This window comes from Peromyscus leucopus, chromosome 13 (assembly GCF_004664715.2).
Source record: "Peromyscus leucopus breed LL Stock chromosome 13, UCI_PerLeu_2.1, whole genome shotgun sequence".
Taxonomy (NCBI): Eukaryota; Metazoa; Chordata; class Mammalia; order Rodentia; family Cricetidae; genus Peromyscus; species Peromyscus leucopus.
In genome coordinates this window covers 49,225,673-49,251,177 of record NC_051074.1, presented here as the reverse complement: position 1 = coordinate 49,251,177, position 25,505 = coordinate 49,225,673, and the positions used below count along the sequence as shown (strand labels likewise).

The 25,505-nt window shown below is 44.5% G+C and overlaps 1 non-coding gene across 1 annotated transcript; it reads right to left on the bottom strand.

Annotated features, from left to right (window-relative positions):
* Positions 1-24,823: 24,823 nt before the first annotated feature.
* On the bottom strand, positions 24,824-24,930 carry LOC114708216. Its single transcript, XR_003736759.1, has one exon. It is a non-coding gene; the product is annotated as a U6 spliceosomal RNA (small nuclear RNA).
* Positions 24,931-25,505: the final 575 nt, after the last annotated feature.

The following is a 25,505-nucleotide window of genomic DNA, read 5'->3' as shown; positions in this document are numbered from 1 at the left end:
GTGGTCTTGGCTGGTCAAACCTGATGTATCTTAATCGAGAACAAATCCATAGCCTCTGGCTTTCTGTAGAAACAAAAGCAGAGCCTCCTTTCCAAAGCAACATATCCTTACATCCAAATTTTGTAGTCAAGGTACCTTTAAAATATACATTTTGGCATAACTCAAGAGCTTTTGCAATCAAATGTTTTTCTTCAGTTACGAATATCAAAGACAACATAATCCAGATTCTCTGTGTGGTAGCCATCTTTATATGGCTTATTTTTTTATATTACCTTGAGCCTATTGCTTTAAACTGCAGCCTTTTAAGCCTGCTGACTCCGCCCACTTCAGCTTCCCAACATGGCGGTGGTACATTTTCCACCAGCTCTGGGAGCCATCAACTCTCATAAATAGCAGGTCTATGCTTCTAACAAAGCAGCGTGTAGCCCAGAAACCTCTTTTTTTGTTTTGTAATAGCAAAGGCTAAATCCACCACGCAGCTTAATGTGCCACTTGCAGAGGCCTCATTCCTGCCATACTGCAGGTCGAGCGTCAGGAACCTGCCATAGTATCTCAAACTGGCAGGCTGCCGCTAACTTCAGAGAAACAACTAGGAACTGTTTTTAGCTCTGTTTTAGAATCTTTTTTCTCAGGTTTTAGGTGGAAACTCTTGCCAACACGTTGGGCACCATTTGTAGCTAGAATTTTCCTGCCTTGCCCATAGTCAGGACAAATCTTTGTCACCCGCCAGTCCCACAGCCGCTCAGACCTAACCAAGTAAACACAGAGACTTATATTGCTTACAAACTGTATGGCCGTGGCAGGCTTCTTGCTAACTGTTCTTATATCTTAAATTAATCCATTTCCATAAATCTATACCTTGCCACGTGGCTTGTGGCTTACCAGTGTCTTCACATGCGGCTTGTCATGGTGGTGGCTGGCAGTGTTTCTCTGCCTCAGCCTTCTGCTTCCCAGAACTCTCCTCTCTCCTTGTCCCACCTACTTCCTGCCTGGCCACTGGCCAATCAGTGTTTTATTTATTGACCAATCAGAGCAATTTGACATACAGACCGTCCTACAGCATCACCCATCTCACACAAATTCTAGAAACAAGAGCAGAAAAGGAGAAAATGAACATGGATGATCAACAGGAAAATGGATGCACACCAAGCCAGCAAACCTGGACCGGTAGAAGCAGAAGACAAGGGGGACCAACAGGAGCTCTCATGGAAGGCAGCGCAGCACAGGTTCAAGCATTGGAAGGCCAGTACCAGGAACTTCGTGGGAAAGATCTGTTAAAGTATTTAGAATAAAATATACTGTGTGTACAGGTGTCAAGCTAAATAATAAGGTGTTTTTTTCAAAGATAATTATTCAAGAATGGACTTTTGATACATGCACCAGCATAACGTCTGAGCATATCCAAGTATGTTGAGGCAAGGGACATTTTAAAAAGCAAAATCAAGAGGACTACAAGGTCGATTTCAAGTGCTAACCCTTTTGTTAACACGAAGTTGGCAATAGCCCAGAATGCTTGGGCAGTTGCCCTTACAGAAGTGTCTGTGTGATGCTACAAAGGCATTTGTGCAAGCGTGTCCCAGCAGTCTTTCATGATAGTTTTCATCATCAAGTGCATGCGCATGAGAGCCTCTCTCTCAAGAGCTCCTAATTTTATTACTTTGTCAGAATTTAATGAATTCATGTTCATTCTGACACCATTCATAACTGGTAGGTCCATTGAAAACTATACAAACTTTAAAATTAACATAATTTTTTTCATTGTTAACTGCAGGAAAAACAAAACAATGTGCAATTTGTCCCAGTAATAGGAAGACATGACTATCACTTGACCCCTGATGCGGAGCTCCCCATGTTGGAAGGATGGGGAAGGAGGCAGAAGAGGAAGGAGTGGTATAGAGAACCAAACCCTCAGCCACTCAGAGAAGCCCACGCCCTTGGGACGTAGCTTCCCAGACGTAGCTCTCCTTCTGAGTGTCTCCCTTCTCTTAACTCTCAGGCTTAAAAACAATTTTGTAAATGTGATTTAATGAAAACCCAACTCTGATTCAAAAAAATAAATAGATAAACACTAAAAATTTTTAAATGAGCTAAGTCAATCCTCGACTACAATAGAAAGCCAAGAGAGCTTATCCAAAGTAAATGACTAAGTGTGTAATAATATGACGAGCATATTGCTTAGAAGTAAAGAGTAAATACAGAAGAAACTAATACAGAGTCCTAACCAAGGGCCTCGGGAAGCAGAATGCAGAGAAAAGTGGGAAGCTAAGTTAATGCTGTCCTTTCTATGCCTTTGGTACTGCTGACTCTTAGTTGTGTGCATGTTTCCCATTTACAACAAAAACAGACACCAATAGTTCAGTGGTAGATGGCTTGCCCATAAGCACAGGGCACTAGGTTGGGTGGATGGATGGATGGATGGATGGATGGATGGATGGATGGATGGATGGATGGTTAAATGGATGGACAGACAGATGGATGGATGGATGGGTGGATGGTTAAATGGATGGACAGACATGGATGATGGATGGATGGATGGATGGATGGATGGATGGATGGATGGATGATGGATGGATGGTTAAATGGATGGACAGACAGATGGGTGATGGATGGGTGGGTGGATGGATGGATGGATGATGGATAATGGATGGATGGATTTAAAAGAACAGCAAATTGACTCTAATGAAAGAATATATCAGAAGACAGAGCAGTCTTGGGTAGTAAACTCCCTGTATAACCTTATTTTCCTTCTCCTTTCTTACATTTTCCAAAAATTTTCCTCATCAAAAAACAATATAGCGTGGTGGTACACACCTGTAATCCCAGGGCTCAGGAGGCAGATGCAAGAGGATTACAAGTTCTAAGCTAGTAATAGTATCTACATAGTGAGACTGTTTCTTTAAGAAAAAATTATAAGCATATATACTTGTATTTTTGTGTGTGTGTGTGTGTGTGTGTGTGTGTGTGTGTGTGTGTGTGTACATATAAAAGTTTCCAGCAAACTTTTTTGTACTTTTGAAGCAGGGTCTCACGTAGCCCAGGCTGTCCTCAAACTCACTATGGATATGAAGCTTGCATGTTCCTCTTCCTACCGTGGGCCATCTTCTAGTGTGCATATATACATGTGGCCGCACATGCCTCCTCATTGCTAGTGTGTTAAGTAGACGCCAAGCCTGTCTCAAGGACCATTATGCCTGGTCAGAAGGAACTTGGCATTTGCAGCAGCTCCCTAGGTGATGTGGTAACCATGGCTACAGGCTCCTATTCCTTGGGCCTGAGCTCCTGAGATTTACACCTTTCAGAGTATCATCCTCTGCAGAACCCTAGGGCTGCTCTGCAACCACAGTGACAAGAGAGATGGCTGAGGCTTGCTGGGGAGTGTGGGGCACTGCGAAGCAGGTCCAGCTAGTCAACTCAAAGAAAGAAAAGTCAAAGTGAAAAGGACTGAAGCCATTCACATATCCTTCGCTAATGGCCGCCGCCACCACCAAGAGCCCCTCCAGACACGAGGTGGCTGCATTTCAGGGTTCCTCCTAATACTAGAATGCTGGTTGCCCACGGAGATGTTACCACCACACTTGTCCCCTTCAACTTCCAGAAATGACTAACAATGTGTGGAAACATTTTTTGTGTACTTTCACTGGAGACCACAGGATAAAATACTTAAGATTTCATCCCATAAAACATGGATGTTACCTGCAAAAGCCAGGGATGCTTGTCAAGATCTTATAAAGCAAGCAGGGTGTGGGATACATGTGAGATTGAGGCGCTCTCTCTCTCTCTCTCTCTCTCTCTCTCTCTGTGTGTGTGTGTGTGTGTGTGTGTGTGTGTGTGTGTGTGTGTGTGTGTGTGTAAAAGCCAAAGGTCAACCTAGGGTTTTGTCTTTCAGGAACTATCCACTTTATTTTTTGAGGCAAGGTCTCTCATTGGCCTGAAGTTCACTGACTAGCCTAGGGTGGCTGGTCATAGTGTCCCAGAGATCCTCCTGTTTCTGCCTCCTTAACACTGAGATGACCACACACACCACCATGCCCCGATTTTTCTTAAATGTTTTTATTAGCATAAATTAATTATACACGACAATGAGCTTCATTGTGACCCTTTCATACATATACATAATGAATTTTAATCGTATTCGCTCCTGCCCCCTACCATCATCCTCTCTTGTGGCCCTCCACTCCTTCCTCCTTCCCAACCAGTCCCCCCCCTTGTACTTTCATGTGGGGGTGTCTTCTTAGGGCTGCCCACAGGAACAGTGGGGAAGGCTTCTTTATAGGAGCAATGTATCGGTGACTGTACCAATAAAAGGAATGTCTCTCCACTCCTCGTGAACCGTTACCTGCAGATAAATGGTCAGGGATGGGTAGGGCTCCACGACACTCTCCACCTCCCATGACAACATGTTGATGACATCTAGGGACCAAACTCGAGTCCTCACACTTACACTTCTCCATTCCCAGAATGACGAGTTTGAGGCCAGTCCCAGCTCTACATGGAGACCTTATCTCAAAAAGCAATAACTATGTACATACTTTAAAATCCCATAATGCCCAGGACACTTTGATGCCCCATTGCTCCAATAAAGAAGTATCTGATCCAAATGTTACTAGGGCTGAGGATGGCTTGGCTATTACACAGAGAAACCCTGTCTCAAAAAAACAAACAAACAAACAAACAAACAAAAACCCACAAAGTAAAGATCACCACCTTGGCCAGCCTGTCTTCTGAGCAGGCTCATATGTCATCCTATAAAAATGCTGTGTTTAGGTATTTATTTATTTTGCTTTTTTGAGACAGGGTTTCTCTGTGTACCCCTGGCTACCCTGGAATTCACTCTGTAGCCCAGGCTGGCCTCAAACTCAGAGATCCTCCTGCCTCTGCCTCCCGAGTGCTGTGATAAAAGGCTTGTGCCACCACAGCCCAGCTGGGTTTGGGTCTTTTTAAAGACTTGCTTCTCCACTGGAAGCTGGAGATTTTTTTTAAGTAAAATAAAATAATATTTATATACAAAGCTATTAAGAAAAACAACTGGGCTGGATGGTGGTGGCGCACGCCATTAATCCCAGCACTCAGGAGGCAGAGCAGGTGGCTGTCTATGAGTTCGAGGCCAGCCTGGTCTACAGAGTGATTTCCAGGACAGGTACCAAAACTACACAGAGAAACCCTGTCTTGAAGGAAAGAAAAAAAAAAAAGAAAGAAAAACAATTGGACAAGTAATGTCCAAAGGCAAAAATGTACAAATATCTGTGTCCTCATATTAAGGGGACTCTATCATACTAGAAGTTAAGTTCAAGGTTTCAGCAAGACATTGGTTAGGCTGAATAGACATCACATGTAACTGGGACACGGCACAGAAATCAGAGGTCTGGCAGTGTGCCAGGGCAAGGTGTCTGGTTAGGCTTTGTTCTGGTCTAAGTGGGACAGCGACCAACACTTCAGGAGAGGGTTGTGGTGGCAATAAATGTTCATTATCCATGGATCCCAAGAGAAGGGAGCAAGCCACCATAAAGGGCACATGGGAATGCAGTGAGGTGGATGAGGGGGCAACGGGACCAGACAACAGTAGCAGGAGCTTTCATGGTGGTTTCTGAGGAAAGGGAGAATAAGGCAAGGCTAACAGACTTAGGGCTGGTTAGTTAGGAGCCTTGTGTGGGCTCTGGGGCATAAAGGGCTGTCTCCAGGTGTCTGCTAACTATTCCCAGGATGTTCAGGGCAGGCAATAGTAGCTGGGGTTTGAAAGCCAACATAGAATGTGAAGTGGCGGAGACTGTGGGCTCTGGGTTGGTTGGTCTGTGCAGGAACTGCACACAGGAAGTGTGTTGAGCACTTCCAGGAAGTGGCTGACTGGTCCATGGCCATTCAGGCCCTAGATACCAAAGAGCAAGGAGTGGACAGCAAAATAGAACAAGATTAGTGCACAAGAATGTCATGATTAGCACACAAGAATGTCATGATTAGCACACAAGAATGTCACGATTAGTACACAAGAATGTCATGATTAGCACACAAGAATGTCATTAGTACACAAGAATGTCATGATTAGTACACAAGAATGCCATGATTATACACAAGAATGTCATGATTAGTACACAAGAATGCCATGATTATACACAAGAATGTCATGATTAGTACACAAGAGTGTCATGATTAGCACACAAGAATGTCATGAATAACAAACCATGGGCACAGCGAGTCATTCTTACTGTGTTGGGGGGTTTCAATGGTATGGAAAGGAGAAACACAAATAGACAAGAAAGGCGAATGGGGTCTGATGAAGTGCTTTCTTTGATCTCCTACAGAGGGTTTACTCAAATGGCTGCATCTAGTGCTGGATGAGTGAAGCCAAGTGTGTGCCCAGCTGTCCATCAACCGACAAAGAGATGACACAAATGTACTCCATCTACATGGTGAAATATTACTGAGCAATAAAAAAGAATGAAATACTACAGAGAGGGAGAACAAGGAAAGAGAGACCATAATAAATGAAGACCCCATGGGAATAGGAAGAAGCAAAGTGCTAGAGAGGTCCCCAAAAATCCACAAAGATACCTCCACAATAGACTACTGGCGATGGTCAAGAGAAAGCCGAACTGACCTACTCTGGTGATCAGATGGCCAAACACCCTAACTGTCGTGGTAGAACTCTCATCCAATGACTGATGGAAGTGGATGCAGAAATCCATGGCCAGACCCCAGGTGGAGCTCCGGGAGTCCAATCGGCAAGAAGAGGAGGGACTGTATAAGCAAAAGTTGTTGAGACCATGATTGGAAAAAGCACAGGGACAAATAGCCAAACGAATGGAAACACATGAACTATGAACCAATAGCTGAGGAGCCCCCAACTGTATCAGGCCCTCTGGATAGGTGAGACAGTCAATTAGCTTGAACTGTTTGGGAGGTCCCCAGGCTGTGGGACCGGGACCTGTCCTTAGTGCATGAGCTGGCTTTTTGGAGCCTGGGGCCTATGCTGGGACACTTTGCTCAGCCTGGGCGAAGGGAGGAGGGGACTGGACCTGCCTCGACTGAATCTACCAGGCTGAGCTGAATCCCCACAGGAGTCCTTGCCCTGGAGGAGATGGAAATGAGGAGTGGAATTGGAGGGGGGGGACAGGGGAATCTGTGGATGATATGTAAAATTAAATTGGAAGAATCGGAACACAGTGGGCCACATAGGAAGACAGTAGACCAGAGATAGACAATAGACCAGAGATAGACGGTAGACCAGAGATAGACGGGAGACCAGAGATAGACAATAGACCAGAGATAGACAATAGACCAGAGATAGACGGTAGACCAGAGATAGACGGTAGACCAGAGATAGACACCGTCCAGAGATAGACAATAGACCAGAGATAGACGGTAGACCAGAGATAGACGGTAGACCAGAGATAGACGGTAGACCAGAGATAGACACCGTCCAGAGATAGACAATAGACCAGAGATAGACGGTAGACCAGAGATAGACAGTAGACCAGAGATAGACGGTAGACCAGAGATAGACGGTAGACCAGAGATAGACACCGTCCAGAGATAGACAATAGACCAGAGATAGACGGTAGACCAGAGATAGACAGTAGACCAGAGATAGACAGTAGACCAGAGATAGATGGTAGACCAGAGATAGACAATAGACCAGAGATAGATGGTAGACCAGAGATAGACAATAGACCAGAGATAGACAGTAGACCAGAGATAGATGGTAGACCAGAGATAGATGGTAGACCAGAGATAGACGGTAGACAATAGACCAGAGATAGACAATAGACCAGAGATAGATGGTAGACCAGAGATAGACAGTAGACCAGAGATAGATGGTAGACCAGAGATAGACAATAGACCAGAGATGATAGACAGTAGACCAGAGATAGACAGTAGACCAGAGATAGACAGTAGACCAGAGATAGATGGTAGACCAGAGATAGACGGTAGACCAGAGACAGACAATAGACCAGAGATAGACAATAGACCAGAGATAGACAATATACCAGAGATGATAGACGGTAGACCAGAGATAGACAGTAGACCAGAGATAGACAGTAGACCAGAGATAGATGGTAGACCAGAGATAGACGGTAGACCAGGAGCTTCCAGGGGCCAAAGGGAATGGAGAACAGAAAGTGATGGCTGGTGGGAGGAAGGTTTCTTTTGGGGATGATGACATGTTCTAAAACTGGTGGTAGTGATTGAAAACTCTATGAATGTGATTTTTTTTAACCCACTAAATTCTAGCACCTGGGGAGGGAGAGCAAGAGTGCTATGAGCTTGATGCCAGCCTAGGCTACCTAGTGAGAGCCTGTCTCAGAACTATGAAGGGTTAAACACAGACACATACCAAACTGTATGTTGTGAAAGGGTGCATGCACAATATGGCATATAAACTGTAACCCCCTCAAAAGCTGTTCGTCTTTTTTAAGTCTGAGAATCAAGTGTGATGACACACATCCGTAATCCCAGCACTAAGAAGGCTGAGATAAAGAGGACTGCCCAGAGTCTAAGGCCAGCCTGGGCTACATAGTATGGTGGTTTGAAAGAAAATGACCCCCCAAAGAGAGTGGCACTATTAGGAGGTATGGCTTTGTTGGAGTGGGTATGATCTTGTGGGAGAAAGTATGTCACTGTGGAAGTGGACTTGAGGTCTCATATATGCTCAAGATACTACCTAGTGTCTTATAGCTCAATCACTTCCTGTTGCCTTCCGATCAAGATGTAGCCAGTCTACCCACATACCACCATGCTCCTCACCATGACAGTAATGGGCTGAACCTCTGAAACTGTAAGCCACAACCGCAATTAAATGTTTTCTTTTATAAGAGTTGCCGTGGTCATGGTGTCTTCTCACAGCAATAAGACAGAAGTTGGTACCAGACATGGGGTATTGCTGTAGCACACGCCTTTAATCCCAGCACTCAGGAGGCAGAGCCAGGCAGATCTCTGTGAGTTTGAGGCCAGCCTGGGCTACAGAGCATGATCCAGGCCAGGGACCAAAACTACACAGAGAAACCCTGTCTCGAAAAACCAAAAAAAGAAAACAAGAAATGAGATACAGGGAATGGTAACCTTAGGGCAAGGTCCCACCCAGCTAAACTTCCAACTTGTGAAAAGGAATTAAAGCAAAGCTTAGAACCAGGTGTGATGGCGCACGCCTTTAATCCCAGCACTCAGAAAAGAGAGGCTGGCAGATCTCTGAGTTTGAGGCCAGCCTGGTCTACAGAACGAAGCTTAGGCAGTGAAAGACAGAAAGCTGGTGAAGATGTAATTAAACAAGCAGCAGAACTTGACAGCTTCAGCTACGTGATTCTGGCTTTAAAGTTAAGGACAGCAAAAAAGGGTTATGGAATTTGCTTCCAGACCTAAAGAAAGCCACTGAGACCAGACATGTGTCAGGGGGGTTCCTGAATGAGGCCTAGAGAGGCCATTGCATAAAGCTGTGAAGTTGAAACCTGGATTGTATTGGAGACACTGAGATATTGGAGATGGCAGAGTTGTGGAATACCTGCTGAGATTTTCTAACAGGGCGTGGAACCAGCCCAAGAGAAAGAAGTGTGTTACAGTCAACAGAGCTGAAAGGAGTTGGAGATCTGAAGAGTGTTTTGACATGGAAATGCAGAGTTTGGAGTTTGTCCAGCTGGTTTTTGGTCTTGCTTTGGTCCAATATTTCCTCAGTACACTCCCTTCCCTACATTTTTGGAATGGTAATGCATATGCTGTGCCATTATATGTTGGAAGTATGTGCTCTGTTTCTTTATTTTTATTTTACAGGGGATTACATTTAAGAGAATGCTTGAAACTCAAAACAGACTTTGAACTTTGGACTTTTAAACATTGTTGAGCCTGTGATAGACTACGGAGACTTTTGAAGTTGGACTGAACGCATTTTTGCATTATGATATGGCTACACGCCTTTGGGAGGCGGGGAGTGGAATGTGGTGGTTTGAAAGAAAATGGCTCCCAAAAGAGTGGCACTATTAGGAGGTATGGCTTTGTTGGAGTAGGTGTGGACATGTTAGAGGACATACGTCACTGCGGAGGTGTGTTTTGAGGTCTCATGTGTGCTCAAGATACCTCCAGGTGTCTTAGATCACTTCCTGTTGCCTTCTGATCAAGATGTAGCCAGCACCATGTCTGCCCGCACGCCGCTGTGCTCCCAGCCATGATGACAAGGGACTGAACCTCTAAACTGTAAGTTACCACCTCAGTTAAATGTTTTCCTTATAAGAGTTACTGTGGACATGGTGTCTTTTCACAGCTATAGAAACCCTAACTGAGACACATAGTAAGTGCTGAGCCAGCCACGTCTGGAAACTGAGACCCTTTCTCAGGAAAGGAAGCATCTGGGGATAGCACCCTGTGGAGAAGTCAGATCACCACTTCGTGTCTGTGGTTCACACTGAGCACATGCCAATCTCACCCGTCAGTCTCACAGGTGGCTAGGCCCACCCACAGCACCTCAGGCACAAAGACCAGGTGGATCCAGACTTGGCGGCTACCTTCCTCGCAAGTCCCCAGGTGGCCATGACAGCAGAGACCACCAATTCCACATAGCCAGATTTGAAGGACCCTGAGTTTAGCTAAACCATTCACCTGTTTTTTAAGGTCATCTGGGTGGAAGGGTCACATGAGGTGTTCGTACACAAGAGGAAGGGCTGAGAGGTAAGCAGGCTGACTGGGAAGACGTGTGCAGAGAAACCCTTGAATATCAGCTTATGTTCATGCGGCACTTTGTGGTTTATTTCATTTAAGCCATACAACAGTCCAAATGTCAGGGGGTCATCCGGGTGGCGGTGGCGCACGCCTTAAATCCCAGCACTCGGGAGGCAGAGCCAGGTGGATCTCTGTGACTTCCAGGCCAGCCTGGGCTACAGAGTGAGTTCCAGGACAGGCACCAAAGCTACACAGAGAAACCCTGTCTCGGAAAAACCAAAAACCAAACCAAAACAACAAACTTCAGGGGTCTTCGAGGGTGGGAGAGAGCAGGTCCAACTCAGACTACACCAAGAGAGGCCTGCAGTCAGGGAGCAGGGCAGGCGGCAGAGGGTGGAAATCACTAAAGAAACACGGGGGGGGGGGGGGGGGGGGTAGGAGGATTCTGGGTAGCAGGCACAACACGTTTCTTGCCGAAGACAGGCTGGGTGATGAGCCAGCGGGTGACAGGGAGTGACCCAATCAATACCTGGTCAATATTTAGTGTGACAAGATGTGGAGCGTATGAAGGTTTTGCTAAATTGACTTAGCAGGTGTGATGCTGGAGACAGGGAAAGACAGACAGGGACCAAGTGGCTCAGTGACTAGCCAGGACGGAGGCAGGAGTTCCTTCTGCAGGGCTTTCTCCTCAAAACAACAAAACAAAAGCCCGTATGGTTATTGAGCCCATACTTATGAGTGCTGCAATCCGAGTGGAACCCAATCTCTGACCCATCCCAGAAGACTCTGAAGCTGGTTCCTAAACCTGTTCTTCCCTTAAAAAAAAGTCTGATGCTCTGTTACAAGCAAGTCTCATTCCCTGGTTTTGTTTGTCTGTTTTTAAGACAGTATGATGGATCCCTGCCTGGCCTAGAACTTGTTACGTAGCCCAGGAAGGCCTCAGACCTGCGATTGTCCTCCTACCTCTGCCTCCCGTGGAATTACAGGTATGGGCCACACACAGGCTCAGTTTTGTTTTTTTTAACATTTTCCTGTAGACATACTTGTCCTATGTCCAAATTGTCCCTTCTTAGGAGGACACCAGTCACATTGGATGAAGAGGCCAGCTCGACTTCCATACATACAACCTCATCTCAACTAATGACACCCATGACCTTGTTTCTAAAGAGATCTCCTTCTGAGTACTGAGAATGTAACATAACAATTCAGTGGGATTGGGGCCTGATCTAACCCCTAACAGGGAATAGGTTCGTAGGTTAGTCTTCCTAAAACTGAAGACATGAAAAATAGCCTCCTTGGGAAAGACCAGCCCACCACATGATATAGACTAAATAAGAAGCTCCACCTCCATCGTGGCTTTGGGATCAGCTGTGGGAGAGCAGGAACAGCATCAATAGGGCGCGGTCTCGTTCTCAGACTCTCCGCTCCCACTTTGTGCTCCTCCTCATTCATCTACCATTCACCTGTAAGGCAAGAATGCAGTGCATCAGGAGGAAACGGTCTTGGGGTCTGCCATTCACCGGTGTATGAACCTCTTCTCCCTGAATAAAAGGTTGGAGTAGGACGAATGTGAAGCGTCTCTGAAAAACTAAAGGGGCTGGTCTCTGAATCAAACTGCCCAGAAGAGGCATCGCTAGAAATCTTCCATCTCTTTCCATCTCTCTTTGTGGAACAGGCCACCCGTAAAAAGTTGAAAAATCAGAATCGTGTAAGGTGGGAAGAACAACTGTCTTTGGATACAGAAAGCAGCATCTTTGCATCAACTGCAAGGAACAACTGGGAACATCTGGAGAATGCCCCTTCACAGGCAGTGCAGCATCCACTGTGGTAGGGTACCTATCATGCCTACTTAAAGGAGGGGTGATGGAGAGTCTTAGCTGTGGGCACCCCATTTCCTCCTTCCTCCAATCACCGTGTGTTGAACTCACGGGATGTGCCAGGCATTGTGGAAACAATGAGTTAGGAAGTCGGGTTTAGCATGTTCCCCCCTTCCTGCAGTTCTGAGCTCTTCCACAAGTACGCTTCTGTACGAGTTGGTTTCTCGATAATATGAAAACAGAAGAGTTCAGTTCAGTTCCACCCAATACTATGTTTGGGGATAGAAGCCTAGAGTGAAAGAAAGGGGTGGAATCCAATGGTGATTTAGATGGGACTTTTTCTTAGAGAAAAGGAACAGGCCGGAGATGGCAGGTGTGTAAAGACGGGTCAGTGCTCAACAGAAGCACAGGCACCATCAGAGTGGTGGTGCCTCGGTACTGTGGATTGTCTGGGAAAGGCCCAAGGCTGTGGTGCACACAGTCGATCCCCAGCCTTGAAGGAAGAAAGACTTCTTATGTAAAGAACTGAGGAAGAATAGCCCAGTGCCCTGTAGAAGGTCTGGTGGACATCTGTGAGGATTCCCAGGTTCTTGTGTCCAGAACAAGAAATGGGACAGAATGGAGAGCCCTTCCAAGGAAGGAGGTGAGCCAGAAGGAAGTCCAAAGTTCCTGGTGCTCTGAAGACTGAGAGCTCCGTGGATTGTTTGTTCAGCATACTGACCAGGCTCTGTCACCTTGCCGGCCTAGCTGGGAGGGATTCCCAAGCTGTTCTCTTTTATAGTCTGAGTTTGGCTTCACTGCCTGTCGGCTCTCCGGGCATAGGACAGTCCTAGCCAAAGGTGCATCAGGAGAGAAGGATCAGGACATGAACGACAGCCTGCTAGGAAAGGCCCACGGCAGTGCTCCTCAGTGCCAGTCCACTGTCTCCTTGCCTGGTGACCCTTCCTTAGGAACCGAGGAAACTCCAAGAGCCCCCGGAACAACTCAGAAAAGCCAGTAATCGAAAACTAAACTAATGGCGTGGGTCAACGCATTATCAGAACGACAAGTCCTGGACTTCTGCCACTCCAAGACCAATATTCAGGACACAAGAATTGAAAGGAAGGAATCAGGCTTATTAAGGCCATCTTGAGACCACAGAGGGGCTACTGCCTCAAAGGGGCACTGTAGGGAACTTATGGGGGCAGAGGTTCTTATAGGAAGAGAAGAGCAATGGGCAGGAACAATGGGGGAGGGGCTCTGCACATATTTGGGGCAGAGACATACTCACAGAACTAAAGCACAGTGCTACCCAAGTCATTACATGGTCTGGGTTCCATAAATCCAAAGAAAAGACTTAGTAACGTCTTAACCAGCAAGGTAGGGCTTTCCTTCAGCAAAAGGATTAAGGCAGGATAAGAACTGTATGGGGGGCGGGAGGCAAAGAGTTGGCCCAGCAGCTAAGAGCACTTGCTGCTCCTATAGAGGACCCGGGGTTGATTTCCAGCACCCACATGGTGGCTCATAACCATGTGTAACTCCAGTCCCAGAGACCCAACGCCTCTTCTGACCTCCATGACCAGTCACACATGCGGTACACATCCATACATGCAGGCAAAATATTCATACACATAAAAACAATAAAATAAGTACATCTAAAAAAAAAGTTCTTGAAAAGAGAACCTTATGGAACCCCGCCAGGGACAGCTCCCCTCCAAAGCTGCCCTGTTACAGGGGTGGGGACAAAGAACATGTCATCTAAGAAGACAGCAACTGTTCCGCTCGGCACAAGTGTTACTTCATGGGAAACTCACAGTAGCCAAGATCTGAAATTTTTCATAGAAATTAGTAATGTAAGTATACACACAGGTATATAAATATTTGGACATGCGAAAACACAAAGCATGTATATACATATACATTTGATTTCAGGTAAGTAGAAGATAGATAGATAGATAGATAGATAGATAGATAGATAGATAGATAGATAGACAGATAAATAGTAGATTAGATAGACAGATCAGACAGACAGATGGATAGATAGATTAGATAGATAAATGATAGATTAGATAGATAGACAGATCAGACAGACAGACGGACGGACAGACAGACAGGTAGATAGATGATAGATAGATAGATAGATAGATAGATAGATAGATAGATAGATAGATAGATAGACACACAGATAGAATGATTAGCTTACAGACTTACATAAGAGTATGATAAGTCTCTGGCTCAAATCTTGGGTTGTTGACTCCAAAGCTGAGTTTCTGAAAGACCAGGTATGGATAAGGGGAATCACACAGGCTGTGGAGAGCTACAGAAGAAGAGCAAAGAGAGCCGAGAAATAGCTAACAGAGAGAAGAGCTCAGCACTCCGGGGATAAGGCACGCTAGGAGAAGAGCGTTGTTAAGTGTTTGGGAAAGTCAATGCATACAGATGCCGTAACATCTGAGGACTGGCAGGAGCAGGAGGCAAGATCTGAATTGCTTTGGCACCAAACGAAACCAGAAAATAAAAAGTGATGAAAGTACTCAGAGCCACCACAACTGCTGACATTAAATCCTAGTTAATAGCACTCAATGGTGGTGGCTTCACGTAAGCAAAGTGAGCAACTTGTTACCAACTAAAGAAAAACACTAACATACCCCAAATAAACCCAAAATGAGAAGAGGAATCCAACTGGGTATACCAGCTCATCCACGTGATCTCAGCTCTCAAGAGGCTGAACAAGAGAATCACCCATGAGTTCAAGGCTACTTACTCTAGGCCACGTTGTGAATTCTTAGTGATGTAAATATACACACAGGCTGATGTAAATACACATACAGTGAGACTCTGTCTTAAAAACCCAAAGAGAGCGAGAACGAGGGAGCAAGAGCAAGATGGAACTCATGCCCAGTTCTTCCTGCCAGCCACCATTTCTTTCCTATCAATAATTGAAACGTCCTCCAGGCATATTAGAGAGCCTAGAAGTCGAGTTTTGCCCTGAGGGCTGCCACAGGTGAGCATTTGCATACGTCAAAGGAAGTGGTATTCCCACCATTTCTACCTGCCTCCCCTCTTCCCCAGAGACAACCTCAGCTTTGAAAAACATCGCCTTCCATTCCCCGCTCACACATCTTGCGTGCCGTTCTGCAGATGAGACGGCAAGCACAGGCCTGCCTGCAGTCTGTGTGTGCACGCTTGTGTATGTGTGCGTAGAGGTCTGTGACCGGTTGGGTTTACACTACTGAGGGAAAGGTAGGGCATGGTTAGGAAGGAGAAAATAAAGGAGTGTTGGGAGAAAAGTAAACAGAAATTTGATTCCGGATGCGGGAGGCGGGGGTGCTGGTGAGGGGAGTTGAGATATGGTTCCTTGTGCTGTTGCCTTGGCTATCCTGGAACTTGCTCGGTAGACCAGGCTGGTAGATCCGCCTGCCTCTGCCTCCTGAGTCCTGGGATTAAAGGTGTGTGCCACCACGGCTGGCGCCCATGCAGCTATTTTTAAAGTTCCACTTTAAGAGAATTGTTAAACTGCAAATACACTTTCTTTTCAGCAATCAATAGAAAGGCTACTGGTTCAGATGTGTGATACAAAGCCATTAAAGCTATAGACACAGCAGGCCACCCTTTATTGTGTGCGACTGTGCCTTATCAGACCTTCACAGTAATTAGACCATTTCAGCGGAAATGAAGCCCAGAGGGGTGAGTGAGAATCGCTCACAGGAGCTACAGGATAAGTCTACCTCTGTAGCTCAGACATGTAAACATCAGGTAGCAAGGGTTCACTGCGCTTGATTCACGGGAAATAAGAGGGGAAATGATTCGAACCCATCTTTAGCGCTGTGAAAGGGGAATCTGAGGAGTCTGCCTATTGTTTCCACTTTATGTAAGTCATCAGCTGCAGGGAGACAGTCAAAGCAATCTTTCATTCACAGCAGCTCTTGGGAGGGGAGAGGGTGAGAAGGAACGGCAGCGTGCTAGACACCTATGAAAACACAATGTGCTTTAGTCTGAGCCTCCCCACCATGGACAGGATCACAACCGTTGAGTTCTCCCTTCAGATAATTCTAAGTGTTTTGTCATCTCACTCCCCTGGGTGAAAAAGTTATGTCTGTGAACCATTTTTAAAGGCTTTGCCTTCCTTTTTCTTAGGCATCACATGCTTGGGTCAAAGGGTTCATTTGGCCCTCTTGCCAAAACACCTGTGTGGAAAATCTATTTGCATACCTGACAGGCACTGAGCACCAGACCGTGGGCCTGCCCGCACTTACTCTGCGGTATTAAGAATTGAACAATAGTGATGACCAGTGCAGGCTGAGAGTTCAACCATAGATTTCCGACAAACTAACCGGAAGTCCAAGGCTACGAACTTCTCAGCACTTCCAGTATCCATAGGCCAAAGGAGTGTAAATGTTTGATCAGTGCCGAATCCCTGTAGACACCCTGGTCTATACAGTGAGTTCCAGGACAGCCAGAACTACACAGGAAAACCCTGTCTTGAAAACGAGAGAGAGAGAGAGAGAGAGAGAGAGAGAGAGAGAGAGAGAGAGAGAGAGAGAGAGAGAGTCTATGAGGCCAAGCATGGTGTGGTACTATAAATCTTTGATCCCAGCAGGCAGATCTCTACAAGACTAGCCTGGTCTACATAGTGAGTTCCAGGCCAGCTACACGATGAGACCCTTCCTCAAAAGAAAAAAGAAAGAAAGAAACTAGTAAGGGGGTCAGGTGAGATGGCTCAGTGGACAGCGTGCCCGCACTGGGGCTGACAACCTAAGTTTGATCCCCATCTCACAAGGGGTCCAGAGAGAATTGACTCCGGGGAGCTGTCCTCTGACTGACACACGTACATGGCATGTGTGAGCCTTCAGGGGGCATGAATGCACACACACAAATAAACAAAAGCAATTTTTTTAAAGAAACAGTGAGAGTCAGAAAAAAGTATTTCTATCTAACGAAGAGGAAAATGCATGCATATGTATAAATAAAGTAAGTACTCACATCCGTTAGGTATGAACTTCCCATTTATGAAGAAATCAAGCATAGAAGATAAAAGGTTAAGAAACATTTCATTTTTTTTTTCAAGAATATTTTCTTTTTTTTTTTTTTTAAACATTTATTTATTATGTGTACAGTGTTCTGTCTGCACACCAGAAGAGGGCACCAGATCTCATTACAGATGGATGTGAGCCACCGTGTGGTTGCTGGGAATTGAACTCAGGACCTCTGGAAGAGTAGCTAGTGCTCTTAAACTCTGAGCCATCTCTCCAGCCAGGAACATTTCATTTTCAATGTGGAATGCTCACTGGGCATGTCCAAGTGTAGGACTTTATGCTTATTATGTATTTCTTCATGTGCATTTCTAATTTTTACTATGTGTATGTTTATTTTCCTTATAAAATTACCACTCTTACATGCATTTTAAACATCCCTATGTCTAGTTCTCTTCAGATCTGGTAATTTCTTTCTAAATATTGACAGACATCTTTATGTGAAATACTGATTAATTTATTTTAAAAAATACATTACTAGTGTTAAGTGAATGATGATATAAGAGGAGTTATTTGAAATGAATAGAATTACCAAACTCATATTTATGTAACATAACAAATTTCTGACTGTACCCTACTCTGTAGAAAGATTGGGAATATGGAGTGACATCACATTAATGAAAAAAATCTCTAGGCCAATATTTTTCCACTCTGAAAGAACATTGAGGAACAGCATTTCACATTATAGCTGAAATACACCGTAGTGAAAAATAGTCAAGTACCGAATTTTTCAAGTTATCTGGTCATTCAAGAGGACCGGCAGCCAGGCAGTGGTGGTGCATGCCTGTAATCCCAGCACTCAGAGGCAGGTAGATCTCTGAGTTCGAGGCCAGCCTGGTCTACAGATGAGTTCCAGGACAGCTAGGGCTACACAGAGAAACCCTGCCTCGAAAATCCAAGAGAGAGAGAGAGAGAGAGAGAGTGAGAGAGAGAGAGAGAGAGACCTGAGAAAGCATCATTACTTTTCAACTTGGTTTTTAGAAAAGTTCTACTCAAATACTTAAAATGGATGAATTTTACAGCAGACAAAATATAGGTCAATAAAGCCGATAAAGATTCTGCTGCAGTCATTCACTCATTACTATCTGCACAACATCCCTAATTTATAGGTGGGATCGCCTGCTGTGGTTTCATGAGTAACTTAGCCAGAGGAGAGAGAGAAAAAACAACACACAAAAAACAAGCTCCAAATGAAAAGTCCAGATCTTTATCTGGTCTAATCTTCTTGTCCATGGGGCTTTGGTATTAAAGGTCTAAATCTCTTCCCATCATCTGTAATTCTCCAGGAGGTGATTAAGCCACGAACAATAATTTTCGAGACCAGGGGTCAGAAGTAAAGTCCACAGTCTCAACGGCTCCTCTGCCCACATCCAGTTAAGCATTAACTGCAGTGCACAGACAGGGGCGTTGTCTTTCCCCCACACTTCTCTGTCTCCCACGACACACCCTCTCCTCTCCCGCGGCCACCTCTTGACCCAAGGTGCAAAATGTTATTAAACACCAACCTTCCCCTCCCTCCCCCGGAAGTTTGAGCCAAGGAGAGAGCAAACCATTGCGACAACATTTTGCAAGCGCTGTACAGGTTGTGTACAGTGCAGTGGCCATGTTAGAATGTAGTACTGTCAATAGAGCCCTCTACTAAGGTACTTCTCAAAGGTGCTTCTGCAATGCTCCCCTTAGCAGTGGGTTAAAATGCAGATTTGGGAGCTCGGCAGTGTTATGCCCAGTTCAAGGGGACACCCCATAAGACCACCATGGAGACCGAATCCCATATATAAAAGCAAAGAGCCTTTATTCTCTTCAAGCTCCGTGCTTGGTCTCTCTGTCTGTCTGATGCAGCAGTGAGAGCAGAGAGCCCTGAGCTGAGGCAGGGTAGAGTTTTTAATCATAGCAGAGGTTGGGGTGAGGGAATTTCCAGGGTTCAGGACCCTGATTGGCTGACATTTGTCTAGGGGTATCTGTAAAACAGAAATAGGTATGTGCTAGACTCACGGACATCTGGCCACCTTATCTAATGGTTGGAATGTTTGGGGCGTCAGGTACTTCCCCTTAGATGCAGGCCCTCCCTGGGTGAGGTCAGCTTATGGCTTTTCCTGGGTCTGGGTGATGCCTGCCAGTAAACCTGTCACAGAAGCCGTGTCTGGGCCTCTAAGCCTGTCATGGCAGCTGTGTGGTCAAGCTGTTTTGGGGGCCCTCTACAGGTAGATGGCTCAGGCAGTGCAGTATTTGTTCTGAAAGCATGGAGACCCGAGATTGAATCCCTAACACCCATGTAAAAAATAATCCAGACACAGCAATATACTCCTGGAATTCCAGTGCTGGGAAGATAGGACAGCAGCAGGATCTTTGAGGCTCTCCGGTCAGTCTAGCCAAAGCAGGAAGCTCTAGGTTCAGCTTGAGATCCTGACCCATGAAAATATGAAGGTGAGTTCTGGTGGTTTGAATGAAAATGGCCCCCACAGGTTCATAGGGAGTGAGTGGTACTATTAGGAGGCGTGGGTTTGTTGAAGTGGGTGTGGCCTTGTTGGAGGAAGTGTGTCTGTGGGGGTGACTCTTGAGGTTTCAGATGCTCAAGCCAGGCCCAGTGTCACTCTCTCTTCCTGCTGCCTGTGGATCTGGATATAGAACTCTCGGCTACTTCTCCAGCGCCATGTCTGCCTGCATGCCACCATCCTGCCATGATGATAATGGACTAAACCTCTGAACTGTAAGCCAGCCCAATTACATGGTTTCCTTTATAAGAGTTGCCATGATCATAGTGTCTCTTCACAGCAATAAAACCCTAAGACAAAAAGGATAGAGAAAGATACTCAGTGAGGACCTCTGACCTCCGCACATACATATGTACACACACACACACACACACACACACACACACACACACACTTCACAGTCCCGATTTGCATTGTGTATGCATGGGTGTTGAGAGAAGGCCTTGCTAAAGCACAGGCTGAACTTGAACTACAACCCTCCTTCCTTGACTCTCATTTCTCACAAGCCCTCGGGTGGTTACTGAAGCTGCTGATACAGATTAAGTAACAGTTTTGAACAGCCCTGTTCCTTAGGACAGGGCAAGGCAAAAATGTCAGCCATGCTCCTCATTTCAAATTTGCCATAGCTACATTTAAAAAAGGGAAAACAAAGCCCAGGGAGGTGGCTCAGCAGTTAAGAGAACTGGTTGGTTTCCAGAGCACCCAGGTTCAATTCCCAGCACCCACGTGGCAGCTCACAACCATCTGTAACTTCAGATCTCCAGGAGATCTGACAAATTCTTTGGGCCCCTGAGGGCACCAGGTATACATGTGGTATACAGATAAACGTGCAGACAAAACATCTAAACACATAAAATCAACACCTACAAAAACATTTGAGTTAAACGTTAATCCCACTGATCAAGAATAAAACCACTACCATAATTTAAAGCCAAATTTGAAGCAAGCTTTAATTAAATACTGACCAGGTGGATGGGCTCTGGCCAAATCCATACCCAAGTTCCTGGGAAATGGCCTAGATTCACAGTTTGCAGTGGCTTAAGAAGAAAAACCCATAATTTATTGCATTTCCCATCAGGTCCAGTCAGGGGCAAGCATACATCCTGATGTACCTCCAGCCTACATCCAATCAGGGGCAAGCATACATCCTGACTTATTTCCTGCCTAGGTATCTCCTGCCCACGTGTGATCAAGCACATCTGGTGCAGATGGGTCAAACAAACTTCTTTAGGGGAGTGAAAACATGTGACTTGTTATCTCCCATAAACAACAGCCTCCAGCATTTCAGAACTCTCTGTCCCTGGGCAAGGGGCTTGCAGATCAGAGATGTTTTGTTTCAGGGATCTCATAGGCACTGTAATTAAAATTTAAGATGTAACATTCGCTCTCACATTCCCCCCCCCCTTGAGTTGTATCTTGAGTCAAATCCTTGACTCTGTGATGGGTACCTGTTTGTTTTGGGATCTAATAACCTTTATAAGAGTTGCCATGGTACCCAGATAGGAATTATCATTTAGTTAAAGCATCAGTGATGCAAGAGCCAACAGAAATTAGCAGAAGCAGAAGACCCTGTGATGGCTGACAGAGTTACTATCTAGAAGGAACCTGAAATGGTGACCAGTTATTTACTTCATCTCAGGTCCCCCTTATTTGCAATTTTTTTCTGAGTACAGCCCAATTATTTATAATGAATCTTCAGTGGTTTATACAGAAGCAACAATTTCCCCCTAAAGCTGTACAATAACCTCTGTTTTACATAGAGCAGGTTGAGTGCCCTATCATATTATAGCACTATTTCAGCTAATGAATCTTCCATAGATCTGGGTCTACTTGGTTTTAACAGGTACCTTTTCCGGTATGCCAATAGGCACTACAGGTAACCATTTTTCCCACTGTGCCAGGGAGTTTCCTTTTGATCTAACATTCTAGCCTGTTGGGGGACAAGGGTTGACATACTCTCTTCTGTAACTACTTCCTGCTGAGACTAGGATATTGTTGTCAGGGCCCAAGAGGGTTAAAATGCTAGTCAAAGGCAAGGAGGGAATTCAGGCAATGGGGCATTCATCAAAAGCATCTGGTTTGGCTGGGCGGTGGTGGCGCACACCTTTAATCCCAGCACTTGTGAGGCAGAGCCAGGTGGATCTCTGTGAGTTTGAGGCCAGCCTGGACTACAGAGTGAGTTCCAGGAAAGGCACAAAGCTACACAGAGAAACCTTGTCTTGAAAAAAACAAAAAACAAAACAAAACAAAAAAGCATCTGGTTTGTTGACCCAGCTGAAGAGACAGTGAGTATTCATATCAGCTGGACTGGTCCACATCAGCTTTCAGCAAGTCCAAGGCTTGCAGTCATTTGAAACAGGTTATAGTCAGCAGCTGATTCTTGGATGTCTGTCAGTCAAATGGAAGTCTGTTGAAACAGATATAGACTAGGGATAGAAGTTAAAATTTAGGAACTTAAAGGAAAATCTTACATTTAGAACTTTCAGGCCCATTGTCCTAGTAATTGGAGAAGAGGAGGACTCTCAAGACCAGGACAGACAGAAATACCATTCTCAGGAATAGACAGATGGGAAAACCTAGGCTGTACTTACCTGGAGTCCTTTTGTGAGAAGTAGATTCAAGTTTTATGACTCACTGAATTCTCTGAGGCTTACGTGAATTTTTTAGTTTACAAAAAAGACATAAAAGTTTTAGATATATTAACATTACTGATCTGTACTGAAATCCACATTGTAGAAAAAGCAGCTGGGTGGTGGTGATGCACACCTTTGATCCCAGCACTCACAAGGCAGAGGCAGGCAGATCTCTGTGAGTTTGAGGCCAGCCTGGTCTACAGAGTGAGTTCCAGGACAGGCTCCAAAGCTACACAGAGAAACCCTGTCTCAAAACAAACAAACAAACAACAAAACAACAAAAAAGAAAGAAAAATAAGTAAATAAAAAGCAGGTAACAGGTGTCTGTAAAATAGCTGGAATAGACTCATACCTTTGAGTCCTAAAAAAAATCTATAGATTTGGTTTAAAAAGCATGAACATTTTTCCTCTGTCCAGAGAGCTAGATATAGATTGGACAGAGATGTCTTTAGCTCAATGAGAAGTATCTTGAAGTCTATATTAAGAAAACCAAAGGAAATTTACATTTAAAAGCTTGTGACTTAAATAGTAAGTTGTCATTGCTCCAACAGCTTATCAGAACTCTTTTAATGCTAAACCCTGAAATTTTGAAATTCTAGTGTAACAATAGAATAGAAGGAGAAAGAAATCTGAAACATTTTCCATACCTTATATCACTTACATATACCTTTATAACTTGCATTTACATCTTAAATCACTTTCTGAGACATTCAGAAATTATTTAAGTTTTCACATCCTCATACCTTTATATATCTTGGACCCTCGGAACTTACATAGACTCTGATAACCTCAGACCTTTATACATCTTAGAACACTTTCTTAGACCCTCAAAACTTGCATAGGCTTTAATATTCTTTCTTTCCATCTAATCATTTACCAGAGACTGAGAACAATCATTTTAAATCATGTGTGTTTAGTGGAAAGTTACATCTGGTGCCTGTTTATCTTTCATTATTAAGCCTGTTAGTAAGACAAACCTGTCTATCTTGTCCCAACAGGATACCTAGTAGTTCTAGAAAAAGCAAGACTTGATTTTTACATAATAAGTGAGCTCACAAGGTAGCTGGCACTTTGGGGAAGAGCCTGGTTGCCTGCTGCTGCTAAGCTGACAAAGCTACAGTTAGCCTAGCCGTCAATACCATCAGAGATCTGAGAAGATAAAGCAAGATTATAGCAAGAAGTATAATCCAAATGGCCTGTGTACCAATTAAAATGACAAGTCCATTACCTAAATGCTCATCCCAGGCTCCCATGGTCTCCATGGCATTAAGGGCAGAGGTACCAGGACAGCACCAATCTTCAGCCCCCAGGTCCAGAAGACAAGAGGCTTTCCTGTGGAGGAAGAACATAGGAGAGTCTGGCCTTATTCTGTCTAGGCAAAGTGGGGCAAACACCTTTTGAGTGTCTTGCTTGTCCATAGTTTGGGCTGGGTCCTAGTGGCAGGTGCTACATTGGGGCAGTCTTGCCCAGTGGTTAGTGTTACCATAATCCAGGTAGAGACATCAGAGCACTTAATCATCTTCTTTGGAGATCTCAGGGTCACTGCTAGGATCTGGGAGTCTCTATCTGTCATAGTAAGCTTCTTCCATTAAACATTTTAAATGTCATAATCATCAGATCTCTGACAAATCTGAGGACTATTATCTACTAAGTATATCTGAGCTAAACAAATCTAAGCTTAACCTTGAAAACATACCTAACATGACTACAGGTTTGGTTATTTTAGATGACTAACTACTAACCCGTATTTGTTAATTATATATTACATTTTTAAATGAGCTGCAAAGGTACAACAGTAGAAACATATATACAGTATAATAAAAATAATCTTAAATTTATATCAATATACAAAAATCCATACCAATGTAAAATAGTTGAGATTGGTAGTTGTTTTGGTTTTTTGGGTTTTTTGTAGTTTAAAAGTAGATTCAATAATCTACCCTTTCCTACATCCCACCTGTTTTGTTTGTTTTGAAAAAGATCCCTGAATCCTACCTCCTTTGTTTAGTTTCCTCCCTGACCATGACCAATAACAACTTGCAACCAACCCCCCTAAACAATGGCAAACATCCACCAAATGACCAGAAGCCCCCCACCCCTACCTCTTAGGAATGTGGACGTCATGTTCTCTAGAATGTTTTCTGTTGTCTGAGGGTGATGGCATCTCTAGTGGACCCTTAGAAAATTGGGATAATGGTCAAGTCCTGGGAGAATTGGCTGTATTTTTTTTTTTTAATATGGAACGCTTCACGAATTTGCATGTCATCCTTGCGCAGGGGCCATGCTAATCTTCTCTGTATTGTTCCAATTTTAGTATATGTGCTGCCGAAGTGAGCACGGCTGTATTATTTTTTTGTTTAGCCTCTGTGTGATGGTAAAGTGTAGAGCTTATCTGAAATCTTGGCTGGAGTCGTCTGTGAGGCTGGACCATCTCAGCTAGCAACTTTGAAGTTGTTCTTCATGTAGATTTTTGACAAAAATGTAGTTGAGGCATTCTGAATGACTGGATTATTTGGGCTATTTGTCTTGTCTTTGTGTCCAGTCCTTTTGTTCTGAAAACATATCAACTTTTAAAGGGAACACACATTAACACAAGTATGGAATGTGTAGTATGTACAAATCAACCAAAGATGATTTGTTTTAGGTTTGAGCAGGCATAAAAGAAAAGAAAGCTGTCAACCTTATAAGTTCATTTGGACTACATATATTATGAGGACTCTGTAACCAACAAGATTTCTTATGTCTCATCCAGTCTCAGAGCTGTGACCATGTAGTGGGATCAGCAAAGCATACAGGTCACCTGTCCTGTGGTCTTTCCTGGCTTCCTCCCTCACATCTGCAGCCAAGATCCTCAGGAGCTCTATCCTGGTCAAACCTGATATTTATTAATTTTGGAGGAATCCATAACTTTTT